Source organism: Ochlerotatus camptorhynchus, unplaced genomic scaffold, assembly GCF_037179485.1.
Source record: "Ochlerotatus camptorhynchus isolate MF236.1 unplaced genomic scaffold, CSIRO-AGI_Acam_v1.1 ptg000542l, whole genome shotgun sequence".
NCBI classification, from domain to species: Eukaryota; Metazoa; Arthropoda; class Insecta; order Diptera; family Culicidae; genus Ochlerotatus; species Ochlerotatus camptorhynchus.
The window spans coordinates 62,616-82,157 of record NW_027041025.1 but is presented as its reverse complement, the minus strand read 5'-3'; the positions used below and the strand labels follow the sequence as shown (position 1 = coordinate 82,157).

At 35.9% G+C, this 19,542-nt stretch overlaps 1 protein-coding gene across 1 annotated transcript in view; it reads right to left on the bottom strand.

Annotated features, from left to right (window-relative positions):
* Positions 1-19,311, bottom strand: part of LOC135713174 (uncharacterized) — a 64,340-nt gene extending 45,029 nt beyond the window's left edge. The window contains exon 1 of the mRNA XM_065236286.1: positions 19,144-19,311. The gene's annotated coding sequence lies outside the window, so the exon portion shown is untranslated. The remainder of the gene's footprint in view (positions 1-19,143) is intronic.
* Positions 19,312-19,542: the final 231 nt, after the last annotated feature.

Below are 19,542 nucleotides of genomic sequence, written 5' to 3'. Positions count from 1 at the left end.
AACCGTCAATTTATACATGAGCAGAAATCTTTGGTGCTTGGCTTATTCTATATGAATGATGATTCATTCTGCAATCTCTAATTTTGACCCCAGTTAATTTTAAACTGTGAAGAAGTCATGAGGATTGGATTTTGTGATGATGCTTCAGCATAAAAAGCTAAGCATGCTTCAGAGTTTGACCGTGTTTTAATAAGGCTACCAATAGAAATACCTTCATATCAAACTGAAATCATGATAGTATATTTCCAAATCAATCTATTAATAAATGAGTAAGTTATTAATGATATTACTATTAACAGCAAGCATTCCGTCCAAATAAATGTAAACTAAATGAACTTATTTCTTCCAAAAATGTGATTTTGCTTCCATCTTATCAGTTCTTAACCAATTAAGATGAAGATGGTTTCAATGTATCAAACATTATTTATCATTTTTTTTAGGCATTCGCCGCTAAGCACTTCTAGCCCCGTCACGTGGGTAGATCACCTTTTCGTGGTACGTTACGGGATGTAAGATCTACCACCGATTCCTAGTCCTGACTACTTCAAACTAGGGGAACAGGATTTTTCAGTAATCCTAGGAACACATCTTAGTTCTTGTTACTTTTTATGCCTTGTTGATAGTGACAAGACTCGGCTTTGTCTACCGAGGATGATCTTGAAACAAGGAAAAAAATGAGTTAGTTGTCTTCATCTATGTGATTCCCAATCTTCTATTCGTTGTTCCCTAGTTTGAAGTGGTTAAGACTAGGGTTCTAATGCATGGTAATTATCGGTGTCATACCTTAATTTTGTTGCTAAGGAATCCAATTTTGACTGACAAAGGGGCGCGCCTTTGCAGGGTGTTTCAACACTCCGAAGGGTATAAATAGCGGGACTTTTAAATTAAAGTCGGATCCTTGCGATAAATGCAAGAGTGTCAACTGTAAAAAATTCGAATACTTCATCATGGATGTGGAGTGATGGAGTAATACGACATGCACTAAACTAAGGACACGGGATATACTACAATAGATCAATTAACTGGTTGCAGTAGTGTTATGTCCTGAACAGAGGAAAAAAGAAAAAAAAAGCACTTCTAAGACCTACTGGTAAGCTGTAGGCAAATGCATTTGTGGTATTGAGATTGATCCCGAACATTATATGTAGGGTAAGGTGGGGTAATACGTGCCATGAGGTAATATGACCAACAGAACTTATTTAAATGTTTTAATGGGTTTTCACCAATAATGACTAGAAAAGCTGCTGCAAATAGGAAACTTTTTATTACGTACGCTGTTATAAACACTGTTGCTCATATAACCTCGGGGCGCGCATGACAACACCTTACCTTAAATGTATCCTCTCGCATTTGGCCAGCAAATAGATAGTTTGGTCCAATCATGATCAAAAACGTCCGATTCTGTGCTCCTCGACTCTTTGGTCACTCACTGATAATTGCACATCAAACAGCGCATCGACGAACAACTTGATGAACTTGAAACATACGAACTTGGAACCACAGGGTATCAAAGTCAGCCTTTTATCTTATGAACATATCATATCGACTAGAAACATAAAATATATCAATGATTTATACGTGAATTAATTAATCAATTGGTATGATAGTTTAGTTCAAAAGCTACAAAACAAAATCTATGAGAATCCATAATCTCCATTTCTCGATGTTTTTATATCTCGTTATTCTTTCTTATTTTGATGGTTTGAGCAGTCGTTTCAGATTTCCAGATTCAAGGCTTCGTTTTGCAAGTCGAAACTACAAACCTTTTTGCATACAAACGTTCATACAAAAAAATGCTTCGTATCGAATAGCGCAATGAGACCACTAAGTGGATATCATATACGCTAACTGCTGTCTGCACACTTAGAAATAACTAATTTTACAAGTGACGGAATCCTTCTTTGACATAGAAGATGAGACATAAACAAACATGTGATGTAATATTAAGTGCTCCGAGACTGAAAAGTTCGTTGCTCGACGAAAAGTACGTTTGATTAAGCTATATTTCGCGTCTGTTATGACTCAAATTTATGTCAAAATTGACGCTCGTATATGTCAGTCTCAGAGCACCTAAATTTACATGAATTTTTATAAGTGTGTGCATATCATTCATATAGGTAATTAAATTCAGAAACGTATGTGATATTTCCAAGTGAGATAACGTGTATTAATTATTTACAGGTATATTCCGTTTCTTTACCCATTCTAGATAAATGTGTAAGGCGTTTAAAACGTCTACTTAATTGTATTATCTTGCACCTCGTCTACCCAAAGAAATCCCTGTAAGATTGTTGGTAGCTAATGAACCAGTCTTGGCTCCTTTCACCATGCGCCAGCCTTCGTAACCTGCCATCAGGATTCCACAGTGGCAGCTACCATATAAGTAGCTTATTTTACCGCAGCACACATTCAGTGCACAAAGCTTTCACGTTATCTCGTATAATTCGAAGGAAGGTTTTCGGCTGAGCAATTTCTGATCCCAAGAGTGCAGGTAGAAAACAGGTAGACGATGAAAAAAAACTTGCAAAATCACATTCGTTGTGTCGTCGGTCGAAAGTGTCGGGGAGTTGCTCAAACGACAGACGAGAATCACAAACTGTTATCGCTCTCTTTTAGGAAATCTCCGCACTATGGGGGTAATTTTACAGCGTGATTGAATGTAGGTCTCTCCTTTATATGCGACACATCTGGGCGCAGGCTGAAATCAACGGACGAGAGGGCTAAAAAAAGCTGTTCCCTCATTGAGTCATGATGAGCTATCTACGATAATGGTGGTCTTTACGAACAACCGAAAGGTGAGAAAATGAAGAAAATAAGCCATGAAAACTTCATTCAAACTGATCTTGTCTGTGAACCACACAATCCAAAGTCAAGTATTGTATAGGAAAAGTTTCTCATGCGTTGAATCATTTTTTGTCTACACAGTGGAACTGACAAAGCGGCTGCATGTACCTGTAAAGTGCATTTAGAGCCAGATGTGACCGGAGTTTACCGGCAACATACCGGTTGCATATGTTCCATTCACTCATGGCGAACTCAATAGTACATGAAACTGTTCGCGTTAATATACATCACAAAGTTGCGGAATGTGATTAGCTTACAAAAAAGAAGTTGAATGCCTGTAATTTGTTAGTGTACTTCATGAAACGTTCATATATGAACAGTCAGGGAAATTAAATTGTTTGAAATTTGTTTTAATTTCAGAAAATTTATTTCGAGCATATTGAAACCACGAAACCGATTCAGATACATTTAAAAGTTAATTTTGAAGTGGCAGTAATGGATTGGGTTGTGAGTGGAATACTGAAAACAGCCAAACAAGTGATTAATTTCCAGTTCATTCAATTTATTTAGTATTTTGTATCCATGACAGATCTTATTATTTTCTGTCCACACAGATAAAAATTCTGAATTTTAATTGTGATGTAAACATTCATTCACGTAAAATTGTATTTCATTACATGCAACCGAGCAACTTGTAAACAATGTTGTTTACAAAGATGGGCTTTTGTATACAATATTTGCTACATTGCATGAAATGTCTCAGAACTTTACATGATTTATAATGTAAACTTATATGATATGTGACGCTCTATTTATGTGCATCATATTGAACAGAAATTTACACTACTTTTTTGAACTGTGCATGACAATTATTAAGACCAAATCTTTTAATATATAAACTGAACAGTTTATCCACAGACAAACAGACGTAACACTTCAATGAGTATCTTCGTTCACGCATTTAACGGTTGATTTGAATATTATAAGTTCCGCGAACTACTCGCCGCAGCGCTGGCATCGGATCACTTTGACGTTTCTATACATTCTATAGAACTTTTATGCAATATTGTTTGCGAGTTGGCGAGCAAGCTTGTTTTCCGCGAGAAGCCCGAGAGATGTCTTTACTGAGGTCCTATGTTTTGAGATACTATGTTTGCAAGAAAAACTGTTTCTAAGAGTTACGTCTGTTTGTCTGTGGTTTATCTGTAATGTTTCTTCTTCATTTTTTTGCTTTTTAGAGAGTTGGAAATGGTGAACTCAAATGGAAAGTGTAATGTAGTCTACCTTAGAGTACGGTAATTCGTATTCGAATCCTTAGCATCCGCATTGAGCAGGTTGCATAAATTCGCAGCTAGACCATTGTTTGAAAGTAGTACCACCTCCGTCCGTTATTGTATTGTCTGAGATGAGGGATTGATCTCGCCTCGTAGATGGAAGTAGCACTATCTCAATAAATCTAGAACTGTCCTGGCCATGTCCTTGCTGGGATGGGAAGGAATGTTAGTTGGACACTTACTTTAGAGAGATGCAGAGATCTCTACGACTTCAAGTGCCATGTGAGTTTGTAAGTTTGTTAGTGGGTAGGGTAAAGCCATAGGATACGTTCAGTAAACGTTGCGGGCAGATTTATAATAGCAATGGGGATAGAATACGGCATAGTGAAAAATTTCAGGGAAAGAGACGAGCGTGGGCTGTACCTTAGAGTACCATAATCCAGGAGCAAATTAATCACCGGGTGAAGATCATTATGGGTTGAGTTTATAGTTGTCACGTAGAACATACACAGATAAAAATTTTGAATTTTAATTGTGATGTAAACATTCATTCACGTAAACTTGTATTTCATTTTACGCAATCGAGCAACTTGTAAACAATGTTGCTTACAAAGCTGGGCTTTTGTATACAATATTTGCTACATTGCCTGAAATGTGTCAGAACTTTACATGATATATAATGTAAACTTATATGATATGTGACGCTCCATTTATGTGCATCATGTTGAACAGAAATTTACACAACTTTTTCGAACTGTGTATTAAATGATTAATATCAAGAGAAATCGTGAAAGAATTTCACCATGAGACTCCAATGATTTTTTCCCTCTGTTCGGGACATAACACCACTGCGACCAGTAATTTGTTCTATTATAGTATATGCCGTGCCCTTAGTTTAGTGCATGTCATATTACTATTGAGAAATGATGAAGTATTCGGTTTTGATACAGTGGTTGTTCTTGCCTTCATCGCAAGGAATTGATTCTAATTGAAAGGTCCCGCTATTTATACCCTTCGGAGTGTTGGAACACCCTCCAAAGGCGCACCCCTTTGTCAGTCAAAATTAGATTCCATAGCAACACAAATAAGCAATGACACCGATAATGACCATGTATCAGAACCCTAGTCTTAACAACTTCAAACTGTGGAACAACGAATAGAAGATTGGGAATCACATAGATGAAGACTCACGCTAAGATTATTTTACAGATTTCTGTAAAATTTTACCGAAATCTCAACAGCTGAACAATTTTACAGTTTTCCTGTAATTATTTACAGATATCTGTGAAAAATTCACAGATATTTGTGAAAAACAACAGGAAATCTGCGAAACTGTTTACCGAACGTTCAGCTGTAATTCTGTTCTGTTGAGATTTCGGTAAAATTTTACAGATTTCTGTAAAAAAAATCTAAGTGTGTAACTAACTCATTTGAACAAATCAGAGTCTTATCACTACCAACAAGGCATAAAAAGTAAGGACTAAGCTGTGTTCCTTTGATTACTGAAAAATCCTGTTCCCCTAATTTGAAGTAGTCAAGACTAGGAATCGGGGGTACATCTTACATCCCGTAACGTACAGCGAAAAAGTAATCTACCCACGTTACGGGGCAATGATTACTTTGACGACTTTCTCATAACAAAAAAGTAGATATTAGGGCATTAAATTAAATTTTATTTGATTGCCGTTCAATAGTATTCAATATCAGCATTCAAACAAACGGTATTAGGGTCATTATCTTGAAAGTGGTATTTTGCATTAAACTGAGTATCAATAAATCTTAATTATTTAATAAATTACGGTTACATTTTTCTTGATTTGAGAAATTAATGGTTTTCTGTCAAATTTAAAGTGATTTTTATCGAAACTACTTACATTAAGGCAGAACTATGTTTTTTTTTAAAGATTTTTTTTTAATTCTGGAGGACAGCACACTTTGCACAAGGATACAGGGTACCCAAATTTAGTAAAAGACTTTTATTAATATTTTTCTCGAAAGTAATTTGAGGGGTTGATCACGTTCATCCTATATCAATATTTTTAAATTTGATGTTTCTTAAATGGTCTGATTTAAAAAAAAACATTAGTTTGTCAATTTCGTTTAATGTTCGTTTTATTTAGCGTGTAGAGGCTATCAACCGATGATTAACGCCCTCTTGGAATCAATGATGATGGCTTCTGGTTCTAGAAAAAACTATCCAATACTTTACAATAGGGCTATTTTTGCAAAGCGCACGCCACGACGTGTAGGGACGAAAAATCTATAATTGCAGCCAATATGGCAGCTTCTGATTTAAGAAATGTATAAAGTATTCTTCAAAATGTATATTTTTGAAAAGGAGACGCCACCATTTTAGAATCCAAGATAGAGCCTTCCAGTTTTATAAAAGCTGTCATAATCAGTTTTGAGTTAATGTTAATGTAACATAATCAGTTTCGAGTTAATGGGTTTCAACAGGGAGAATTCGGCCATCCTAGGGAGCATTGTGCTTTTGAAAATATAACACGTTATATTGGATTCAGCCCAAAGTATTTTATTCTACGATTACGAATAAACACTATTCGAAATCGATTTCGGGTCATTTGGCTTAATACCGTTTGGCCGAATGCCGGACAACAAAACTCTAAAGAACTGCTCATGTTTAAAAGAAGAAGAAATCACCTATTTTTTAAATTCTGATGTGTCTTAATTTTATGACAAGCTGCGTTTACTGTGCAAAAAATACTAGAACAACAAAACTCCAGAGAACTTCTAATGATTGAAAGAAGGAAAAATTCTCCTATTCCTATGAATTCTCCATTCACTATTTTTCCGATTAACTTTTTGCCTATAGGAAGCTGGCGCAAAAACTGACAACTTACAGTGATCAATTTCTTATACATTTTTGTTATTTTTTGTATTTTTTGATTTAGTTGAACATTTACAGAAACGTTCCTTATGACCGACAATGCCATTTTGCATATTCATATCGCCTTATTTTTGAAAAGGGTATAAGAAAAATATCAAGCATATTTTCAGAAATTTTTTACTCAAAAACTGTTTGTCTGATCAATTTGGTGTCTTCGGCAATATTGCAGGACTATTTGAAAAAAAAAAATATGCACTCTAAAAAAATTCACTCATTTTTATTTAAATTCAAATAAAGTCTTAAAAACAATTTTTCTCAGAAAAGGATTTTTTATATATTTTTTATTTGTTGATATGTTTTAGGGGACAAAAAATGCCATCTATTGCACTAAAGGTCAAGATGGAGAAATGATGGACTAAACAGTTATGATTTTTTTTAAACTCAAGTTTTTGGAAAAATGTCCAAAACTTGGTCCAATTATGTTTTGACTTTATATAATGAAAGTACACCAAATTTACAATAAAAAGCACCTGAGTAAAATTTTGCTACGTCGCACCGTTTTCGAGATGTAGTGGTTTGAAAGTAGATATTTTTGAAATGTTGGTAGGTTTTGGCCATTTTTAAATGTATTTAGTGATTCTCCAGTTCCGACAATCAGGCTAGTTAGAATGGTGCCATAGCAGGTTTAGGTAATGGAAGCTTACACCATTGTTCCGTGATAATCACATTTTTTTTCAGGTTGAAACAAAGCTACTTCTTGAGTTGGGAGAATTTAATGATTTTAAAAACCAGTTGCTTTTGTTATTCTTGAGGTGAATAATTTGAATAAATTTATTTCGAGCACTTTAAAATGACTTGAATTTACCGGCTAAAGAAGCAACTATCCTTCTACAGCTATGAATGGACATCTTTTTTAAGTACTTTTGGCATGACTTTCGCAAAATTGGTCCAACTAATTACTATTTTAATAAATCTCACAAATTTTGGCAACTTTTTCGTAGTTCGTGAAGGAAACATCTCAAATATTGTTTGAGTTTGATTTGCTAATAAATAAACGTCATTTCAACTGCACAAATGATACATTAATTTGAGCAGATTTTTGATCCAGACACATTTTTTTTATTTTATTAATTACTTTATTTGTACAGGCTCAATCGAATAAACTTTACAGAGCCGATTTATCATTTTCGTTATACATTATTGATGTCTTATATTATATATAAGTTAAAGGAGCTGGACCGGATGCTCACGGTTGTCTCGAGGTTAGTGGAGATTTACAATTTTTTTTGGATGGGAAAAGGGAGAGGGAGGTTTGAAATGTGGTTTACGATACAAATATTTAATTAATCCTAAAACATGAACTAATTTCTATTCATCTTGAAAACAAACATAAAAAAAACCCACACGTACAAAATACAAACTAAATTAAGGTTAATCAAACTTACAATCTAATGTTAATATTCTTAAAGTAAACATATATGAGTTTCATAAACTCCAGATCGCGTCTAGCCAAAATATCCCGAACTGGAACGTTAGGTTGTCTACCTCGAGCCCGTGATCCAGACACATAAACAGCAAAAAAATAATTTTAATAAGACACTGGATGACTGAGACAGAGGATGCACTTCAGTCATGTAGAAAATCTCATGTAATTACAAATGCAGTAAAAGTAGCGTAATGTCAGTTCATTAATTATTAATTAATGATAGATTAATAATAATTTTGTCCTTTTTGGCAAGTAATATTACACCATATTTTCGAAACGATTGAAGTGCATCCACTTTGATGGGATATCAAATTTAATTTTTTGCTGTGTACCATTTCAAATTTTAATTTCGTTTCGGTTTTAACACCATGGAAGTGTGATTCGCCCTGAGAGGAATAGTCTCTGGTCGAACTCACATATCCATGTGGCCACTTTTCAAAGAATGGCGCTTAAGTCACAGGAAATCATTAACCTGACCTTATTGGCTCTTATTGGGTCTAAGTCGATTGGGAATTCGGTAGGATGTTTTTTTTAGTACATTTATTTAGCTGGCTAAACCAACGTACAAGAGGAAAGGTTACAATTATTAATATTTATAACAAATTTTTTTGATATTCATAAGGAATGCTATGTTTGAAATTAGTGTCTTAAATTTAGATAGCTTATGCTAATATTTCAGATTTAGTATTTTATTGATGGATTAAGCGTTAATTGTTAACAACTTGTACATTTTGTTCAAAATAACCATGTTCATATGTTCGAAGACACCGCAACCACTCATTCACGCAGGATACCATTCATTCACATCAATTTTATTCTGGAATAATCCCCGCCCAACGACGAAGAGATGAGGTTTTCCTCTGTACGCTTTCCCATTTCTGGAATAAAACACCGTAGCTTCCGTGAGGTAAAGGATACCAGAACTTACTCAAATTACTGCACTGAGAGTAATAAAACAGCCTCACAGCTTATTCCGGCTATTTATAAATTTTTATTATTTTAAGTGAAAATTATTGACATACTCCCACAGGAAGTACTATCGAAAAGCACCCCGCGCCATCAACACAAAGTGTGGGCTTTGTGGTGCTGCCAGAATATTTTTTGATTTTGGGAATTGAAAACACTATAAACTATTGATTTATTTTTCTACATTAGCTATTCATCATACTTTAGTGGTCTTTGAGAACTTCTACAGTAATTAATGTTTGTTCCATTACTGCAATCGTATTTTTTATGTATTCTGGGCACCTTCAGGGGTGCAAAACACAAACGGCAGTGCACTTCCATCAGGGTGTGTCTAAGATAACGGGTGATTTATTAGATCAAATAGTCATTGGAAGCAACACACTATTTATTTACTGCTGGAAACTGGCAAAATTATGTTAGATTTTGGCAAGCTGGAATCCAGCAATCCTTTAAAGAAAATTTTGCTGTTTATCCAGTAAAAATTTGAGGACAAGGGTTTGCTGGATAATTAGCATTTTTTCTGTGACGTTCTGATTTGTTTTCTGAAAATTCAACGCTAACAGACAAATCGAATTCATCTTTAAGTTTTCTGACAAGTTTCGTGATCTTGCCTACCTAAAAACTATGTACTGCTCTCTTGTGCGGTCTATACTGAAATTTGACGAAGTGATACGGTGCCCACATCAAGCAGTTTGGATAGCAACCCGAGCAGGAGAAAATAACTAATGAATTCTGATCTGATTCCAAAATTTGGTATTGACCAGCATGACATAAGTGGTAAAATACCAAAGCATAATACCAAAAAATTACATGGAAAATACTTTTTAAATACCAAAAATTGATCTTTGGATACCAAAAGAATACCTCGGTGGTATTGAAATGGTATTGTAAGAACATTTTTTTGGTATTATTTTTTGGTATTTTACCTCTTATGTCAGGCTCATCCATACCAATTTAGGGTATCGAGATATTCGTTCCTGCTCGGGAAATATTGAATATGTTCAATAGAAATTTGCTCGTTCCACTCTTCGGCACCTTCCGTGGAATGATCCATTGAACCTTCCACTCTATAATAATCGTTATCTACTCCTGGATCTTGAAACACTAGAACATAGGCGATCAGTTTTCCAGGCAGCATTTACGGCAAAAATGTTACTTAGCGAAACCATCTCTCCCGAAATGTTGGCCGAATTATAAATCTACGCTCCTGAGCAAGTTCTTTGAACTACGAATTTCTTACTTCTCGGACCCCATGCAATGAACTACCTCAAGTAACACATATTTATGGAATTATGTTGAGTAAACTTCTTTACTACCAAAAGCAGGCATACAAAGTTTATATAAACTGTTATAGAACTTGTGTGTTGCTTGGGACGGCATACATGATCCAATACGGTTCATGTCATCGCGATTCAACGAATTCTACAGATTGTTTGACTACAAATGTACAACTGAAATCAGGGTTACTTCCACTCACTTGCTTTAAAAACCTATTTTTCAGAATTATGAAATCATTTGATGTTATAATGATACTTAGAACTAGTAAGTTACAAGAAGAGGTTGTGAAGTATGTGTTTGACACATACAACCTGTCAATATTGCTTTCAGGGCGTCACAATAAGCGATTTTACGATTCGTGAGCACTCACTCTGAGTGAACGCTCACGAATCATAAGATCGCTTATTGTGACGCCCTGAAAGCAATATTGACAGGTTGTATGTGTCAAACACATACTTCACGACCTCTTCTTGTTACATACGTGTACATACATAATTCCGAAAAAAAATATAACAAGTGAGTGCAAGCAACCCTGGCTGAAACCTTTCGTCACCGGATCCAGCGTAAGCCAATAGCAACGCGATTCCATGGTTTGATATGGCTCAGGAAGCAATCCACTAATGATGGGTGTGTGTCTTTCCACATATTTACATTGGTGAAGTTTGTGCTACCTTTTTTTCTTTCCTTAATTTAACGTCGGTCTCTGTTCCGCAATCTAGTGCCAATCACCGACGGACATCGATTGCCATCCATTGACGGCAATCGAATGTGCAGGAAGGCAGCTTCCACACCTGCATAGGACATCGCACCCATTCAACACACATGGGCCAGGACCAACGGCTTTACTTCCCTTCCCAAGGAAGACGTGACCAGAGATTTTTATGCCTCATAAAAATACCACCGACCTCGGCTGGGATTGAACCCAGACCCATTGGGGTGAGAACCACCAGCGCCGGCAAGTTTGTGCTACCTGTTGTCTTTTTTTCATGGGTCGCCATCAACGGTACGCCGTGAGTTTTCAATTATCAGACGAATGACCCGAAGGCACAGGAATATTTTAACTTACTGACAATACTGTACTTTTTCAACGTTCCTGTGTAAGTGCCTTAATTAAAGCTCGATTCAAAGTAAATCTGGACGCCCGGTTTAATACACCACCGCGCCCCTGGTGGTTGGAACAAAAAACGTTTGACAGGCATTTGTTGATGTTTCATTGATGAAGAAATTGTTGAAAAGTTTTTCTTGATTGATCGACGCATCCCGAAATTATGGATCATGGAACTTGAGAGAAGAAAATTAATTGTGCACAAACATCTAGAAAACGCTTCGTGGTCTGCCTCAAAAATAGCAAAAGTGTTAAAATTCCCAAAGTCAACGGTGAGTCTTGTAATCAAACGTTACAACGATATTCTGAGTGTGGATAGAGCACAGCGCATCTATCATAAACGTGGCACTAGGGACATAGAGCTGAGGAGAAAGGTGTTGAGGTACGTAAAAAGCAACCCAGGTGTCTCCATACGTGATTTGGCAAAGAAATACGATTCCAACTTTTCCACCGTGCGTAACATCCTTTCAAGAGAAGGATATAAGTCTTTTTGTGCCAGTAAACATCCGAATCGCTCCCTGAAACAAAATTTAGTGGTCAAAAAGCGAGCACGATTACTATACGAACGAGTTTTGACGAAATTTGATGGCTGTATTTTAAAGGATGACGAAACATATGTCAAAATGGATTATAAACAAATCCCTGGACGAAAATTTTACCTGGCAGCTGGTCGTGGGGATTTCCCTTCGAGGTATAAATTTGTTTTTGCTGATAAGTTTGCTCGGAAACTAATGATTTGGCAAGAAATCTGCAGTTGTGGCCTTAAAACCAAGGTTTTCATCACATCTCATACAATGACGTCGAAGGATTACACTAAAGAGTGTCTGAAAAAGCGGATTTTACCCTTCATTCGGCAACACAAGACCAACGTTATGTTTTGGCCGGATCTAGCCAGCTGCCACTACTCTAAGGAGGTACCAGAATGGTATGCTGCAAACAATGTTAACTTCGTCGCCAAAGAGATTAATACTCCGAATTGCCCTGAGTTCAGACCGATCGAAAAATATTGGGCAATTGGCAAGCGAAAACTTCGAGGATGCGGTAAAAAGTGACAAATGCACAACAAATGCGTTTAAAGTGGAATAAGTTCGCCGGTACAGTGTCACCAGCGACTGTGCAGATCATGATGGCATCGATCACAAATAAAGTGCGACAGTTCGTTCGAAACGGTGAAATGTAATAACTTGTTATATATTGTTTGAAATCTGAATAAATACCCTTTTGTTTGACGTTTTATCAGCCGTGTAAGTTGTTTAATTCTTGAGTTATGATCACTTTAATGCGTTCAAATTTACTTTGAATCGGGCATTATAATGTGTTTGATAAAATATATGAGTTTTTTTTTTTGCATAATCCTAAAGACTTTTCCCCATTATATACTTCATTAAGCCTATGAAATGCTTTCAAACAAATTGCATTGTATAAAATTCGCATTTTGAATATAATTTAAGTTTAAAAACTAAACTTAATATTTGATTTACAATCTAAATTAATACATCATAAAAGCATTTGCTAGTACCGGATTGAAAGATATTTGTGGTTGGACAAAAGTTGAGGTTAGCTAGTGATCAATTTCGAGAATATTAACTCTGATGCATTTTTACACAATCACATCAGAGTTAATATTCTCACCTGAGTATTTTCTTGTCTTACCAAAGTAATAAAGATGCGGAATCACTACTACAATAGCAGAATTCACAATACTTAAGGTTATGTTTTGTGAAAAAATCGTGCCACTAGCACGGAAAATCAGTCCATTTAAGGGGAAGATTACCACTCCAAAATAAAAAAAAAAAAGATTTTTGGCGCGTTTTTATTTCACTAAAACATTGGAAAATATTATCAACAATCCAAGAAAATCAGTTTCTTCCTTAGATTCTTGAAAAAATTTACATGTAAAAATAGTTTATCTATCTTATCATGAAAAAATATTGGACTCTCAGCAAAACCGAAAAGTTGGTGTTTTGTGGTTTTTTGGGTCCAACTTTATGCCATGATAAATTACAAAAAATATTTTTGCATGTGATTTTTTTTTTGAAAAACACGAAAAAAATGTGATTTTTTTAGATTTTTGATATTTTTTCCCAATAATTTTAGAAAAATCGAAACTTAATTTTTTTTCGGAGCGGTATGCTTTCCCTTAAGATCAGGTTCATCTAAAGCACTGATTTACTTACTGAGTTTTTAGTAATTATAAAACCAGCTTACTGTTATTTCAGTCAAAATCATTTTGCTGTACCATTTCCATCGAATGATTTTGCTAGATGGAGAGATACAAATTTGATGTGCATATTGTTTTTTTTTTCGTTTCGTTTTGGTGAACGTTCTGTTTACCAACATTGAGCAGCTTGCCACCCAACCAGAAGCTTGCGTTTACCAGTCTCGTGTCTCTTACCCCGCTGCTAGCTGTTCCGTACCACTGCCTTTCCCATAAAATGTGCAAGAAATAACACCTAGGGTTTTGGATCTAATTATCGTCATACTAAGCACAACTCGCACTTAACCTCTCTTTTTCGTATGGATATGAACACAAAATTGAATTTGATTGTTGTGTTGAGATATTGTATATATTGTTTAATACTGCTTCTTGATTCTAAATTCGTCCTACGAGTTTCAATTCCGTCCTAACGCATTGAAACGCCATTAGATTTTATTCGTCCTACGGATAAACGTAGAAAAAGGGGATACGCTAGGAACGCTTTTTTGTTTTGAGAACAATGAGCGTAAATATTCATTCAATAAATAACGCATAGAAACAAACCTATTATTGATTTGTGCACGGTGAAATCATTGATCTTATTGATCTTTTTTGATCGATAGAACGGAAATGGGTGATTACGATGAAGTAGCGCTCTACCCTACGAACTACCCTATTATGATTTCAATATTTTGAACTAATATAGTGTAAAAGTTACCATATCCTAAATCTCTGATTCATCGTTGAAGTGCTCATCTAATGTAAAGTATCTTTCTGACATTGATTTAAATGAAATAATGATTTCTGATTCTAATACGTTGAAAGGCGTGGGAACAATGCCAATTGTTGCCCTGCTATATTTTGTATGTTTTTTTTTATAAAATAATTGAACGGCATTTCCTATAGTCTGGTTTTCTAAATCAAAATAGTCGAAATGCTTACCATTCCAAACGCAAATTGTTTCAAATATCTACTGGCACTCCTGCTTATGTTCCACCTATAATCCTGACAAAGTTAACCCTACCGAAAATCGCACCGAACGACGAAATTCCAAACGTGCATCGTAACTCGGAAATATTTAGACACGAGGATGATGTTTCGCTAGGGAGGCTTAAAGAATTACGCTTCGCCAGACTAAACCGACCGGAATGACATGCAAAGAGCAGCTGAGAACAAGCCGAGGATGAGAGGTTCTGAATAGCGATGAGGATGCTCGCTCGATATGATCCCATCGAAGGCTTTTCAGCACGCGTTTATTGCTGGTGGAAGTGGGGAAAAAAGTTGCTGACTGGCTGTTTGAATCTCACCGTGTTGGTCGGGAAAGGTCGAAGCACGGAAAAGTGTCAAAGTTAAAAATGCGAAAATAAAAGTTAATGTTTGTTTGTATAAAATAATTTGATGGTTATTGATGGTTGTTCCAATGCTTGATCCCGGTATTTAGTGCGGGTGGAACTTTAGTGAACAGTTTAATGCGAATCACTGGCGAGGTTAAAACTTTTGGCCGAAAGGCAGAATGGGCAATAATCGTGCATTTTGAAATGAAGCTAACAGGATCGGCAACATTGAATAATGAAAAACTGATAGAAGCATGAGATATTGCTGCATAGGTAGAACCAGCTCTTAACGAAAAGGGAGGGACATCAAAACTTAATTAGAACAAAGTCAATATTTATTATTATTTTTTAATTTAAACTGGAACATCTGCTTTAAACCACGCCTGACCAACCTTTCTAAAAATGCTTTTTTTTTATATCTATGTTCCATGAACACATTTCAAGCTGCATTTTAACTATTTCCCATTCATTCTAGACTGAAATTCAAAATGATGCATAGAATTGCGCGAAAATTAATGGCAGCGCTGCTTTAAAGAATCCCACAATGATTGATTTAAATAATTCTTTTTTCAGTTTCACAATTAAATAGTTTTTAGAAAAAAAAAAAAAATATTGCTGCTGTTGTTGAACTGAGATTAACGTATTTTTGTGTTAACCCTTTCTTACTGAAATGGGTACTAGAGTATGTCCATGCCAAATAGCAAACAAAACTGAATTTCAGACTCGACCTTCTCCGATTTGCATGAAACTTAGCACAATTGTTAGTTATGGTCAATCATTCAAACTACTAAGCATAGCATTAATCCGTCTCAGAAAGGAAAAGGAATAAAGTTTCCAATGAACACACATACTATTATAAATTTGAAAAACTTAAAAAAAATCCCTAAATAAATAGGAGGTCATATTCTAGCTCAAAATCTATAAAATGTAATGTCAAACAGGCTTTGAGGGGGAGGGTTGCAATACAGTGAATGAACGAGTCAAAATGGCTTAATTCCAGCAAAAAATTAGTTCGTTGCCTCTAATGAACAATTACGCGAAATTTCAGGGAATTCGTAGTAGCCCAAGAACTAAATGTCAGTCAATACCTTTCAAATGATTTATATAGATTGAAAACCGGTCGTAAAATGAACAAAAAATACTTTTTTAAAAGGTGATCACAAAATTGTGATCAGGATTGTAAATCTGTACAAATTCGGAATAAATTTTCTCATTTTTGTATTTTCCACATATTTTTACTGAACAGTTCCGCAGTAATTAGGAGGAATGGGAGGCATGAAGGGTTCATAATAAAATATGTATGTCAAAATAATATTCGACACGCTCTTTGATTTACTGGTGCACATTGTTTTAGTGTTTGCGCTTTGGAGTAGTTCAACTCTACCACTTGCAATACCCGGAAATGGATCAAAATTTACTTTGTACAAAAACCTATCACGTTTTAGATCACATTGACCACACCCAGTAATATTTCGGAATACGGATACAATTTCTTCGTGCACTGTCGAACAGTAAAACTTTTTTCTACCGAGATTTGCACAGCCGAGTTCGGTAGAAAAAACTAAGTGTGCATGTTCAGTGGTAGCCACATGAAGTGTCCAGGACCACATTGACCATATCCAGACATGTTCCGTGTGCCCACGGGAATATGACCGGTTTTCGACTAAAGGTTAAACCCATCATGCCACACCAGGCTTACAGAATACTAAAACCACATTGGTTACATCACGACATGTTCTGGGTACACCCTAGGAAGTGATCAATTTTTAACTTGGATCAAAACCTGTCATGTGACACATCAAACCATATCATTCTACATGCAGACCCCTATATCAATCAGAAATTATCTTAATTTTCTTCACTAAATGAGGACTTGAAGTTTTTTGTCGGATTTTGAATAAGTAAGAAGGATCAGATCTCAACATAGAGTGATAAATCCAGCTTTTTTTTATCTATATGGACCGTACACCATTTCCAACACCCCTTAAACTGTCTACTTAGTTATTTACCAGCCCTCATTGTAACCTTGGGGCCTCCTTTAGCTCAGTCGGAAAAGGCGCAGCTACAAAGCAAGACCATGCTGGAGGTGGCTGGGTTCGATTCTCGGTCCGGTCTAGGAATTTTTCGGGATGGAAAATTTCTCGACTTCCCTGGGCATAGAAGTATGATTGGACTTGCCACACAATTATACCATTGCAAAAATGGTCAGGCATCGAAAGCTCTCAATTATTAACTGTGGAAGTGCATCTAGAACACTAAGTTGAGAGCACGCAATAAGCTAATATGCGATATGCAATAAGCTTTAAATGCGAAGAAGAAGAAGATTGTAACCTCCGTACAAACTTCATATGTACCTTTTGCGTGACCTCTAAATCTTCATCATGCATTACTTTTGTTTGCAAAGGATCATATTTTGTGTTTATGAATCAAACTGCTTGGATTGCAAATATTTTTTCTCGAAATGAAACAGCGTAATTATATTGCATTATATATATTTTTAATTGTCTGGGAAAAAAATATGGAACGATTGGGTGTGTCGCCCGCTGAATTAAGAAACAATAAATCTGAGAACAGAAAATATGCAGTGCTACTTAAAAAATTAAATGAATATATAATTTTGACGACTATTTGAAACAGATTATTTGAGTGTAAGGTCATATCTTCGGGTATCTGAGGACAATTTTCACTTTTTTTTTTTTCGTAATAAATTCACAGGTACGTGTCACAAAAGACCCTCCTTGATCCACCATTGCTGTGCTGTTTGGTAATTTATAACCATGAAACAACATTTCAAATCCATGAGCATTGCTCGTGATGGAAAGAATACACAAATGGTGCTTTGGGCTTTAGTCGGAAATTGGTTTTATTCAGATTTGTTGCTCAACGACACTTTGTGTCAATCTGTCTCAATTGTTCTTCTATTACCATTACCAATATTGTTACTTGAGATTTCAATGTAGGTTGGGCACTCTTCTTCTTTTATTCCGGAAACATTCAATAAATCACGACATCATTGCTTAACGAAACATAACTTTGCACACTTCTTACAATTTGAACGAGTAAAGTATTTTCTTTGTCATCGCAAACTTTGTCCTTGGTGGCAGCTGGGAACTTATACCCACCAAAGAACAAATTTAGGGTTGATCTGAAATCACTACACAAACTATCTGTACACATATTTTAATTAACAAAACATCAATACACATACGCCAACTCCAAGCAGCTATTCTGAAACGATGAAGTTTTCCCACTTTTGCTTTTTCATTCTCTTAGCTTTGTGTTATTGTACCAAGTACCTATCTGCACATTCGACAAAGTGAGGGAAAAGTTTCCACAAATACCGCGCGCATACACTTGACTAGAGCTGGTCTTCTCATGTGAAGTGCACTGTTTGCAGCTCGAAAAGGGCGCTAGAAATGCTACCAAACTACGAAAACTATGCACAAACTTTTGATAACTGGCAATCCTCTCTGTGCTGGGCTTTGAAACTTTAAACTCGTCTTATTGACAAAGCACAGGGAAACTTCGCACAACGAGTGTTGAATAGCCACATATTCAAAAAAAAAAAAAAAAAAACAAAACAGTTCCCAAATGCGATCACTTGCAGGAATGAGAAAGAAAATGCTAACGAGCATTCAGACAACCATATTTCCACTGGTAAAAAAGAGCCCTTCGCGAACTACATTCAAACTTGTGCAATGCTTTTTTTTGTTTCTGCCTTGTATTTTCCGTCTGTCGTAGCGAACAGTTTACTTTTGCTTGAAATATTTCCCATAACACGATATCACCAAAGTTTGTAACTTCCATCTCTTTATTTAAATATGTTACAGCAATGACTGAACCAGAAGAAAATTCTTTAGTATTGACTCACATTTTAGCACTTCTGCACTCGATGTTTGCCGCGTTGAAACTAAGCAAATCTCTATTACCAACGAACTTCTTATACAACAAATCTTTAAGTTTAATTAGAATTCAAACCGACGACTAAAAAGTTCTGTTCCAGACCGCACCGAAGTCGACACTGTTGAGCTTGTCTGCATTTTGCTTTCATTTTGACCCACACTGACTTGAAGATTGGGCAGCAACCGGTGATGGCGTGTGGTTGACCTCGCACTTTTGCGTACGGGTTGACAATGCTGAGTAGAGATCTTTGTATTTTCAGTGTTTCTACTATGTCTTCTAGGGTACGGACCTCGCGTGCGATTGTGAGCTATTCTCACTTTAAAAAGTGGCAGAGAAGCTGTTGTAGTCGGTACGTTTGTTGAGAGAT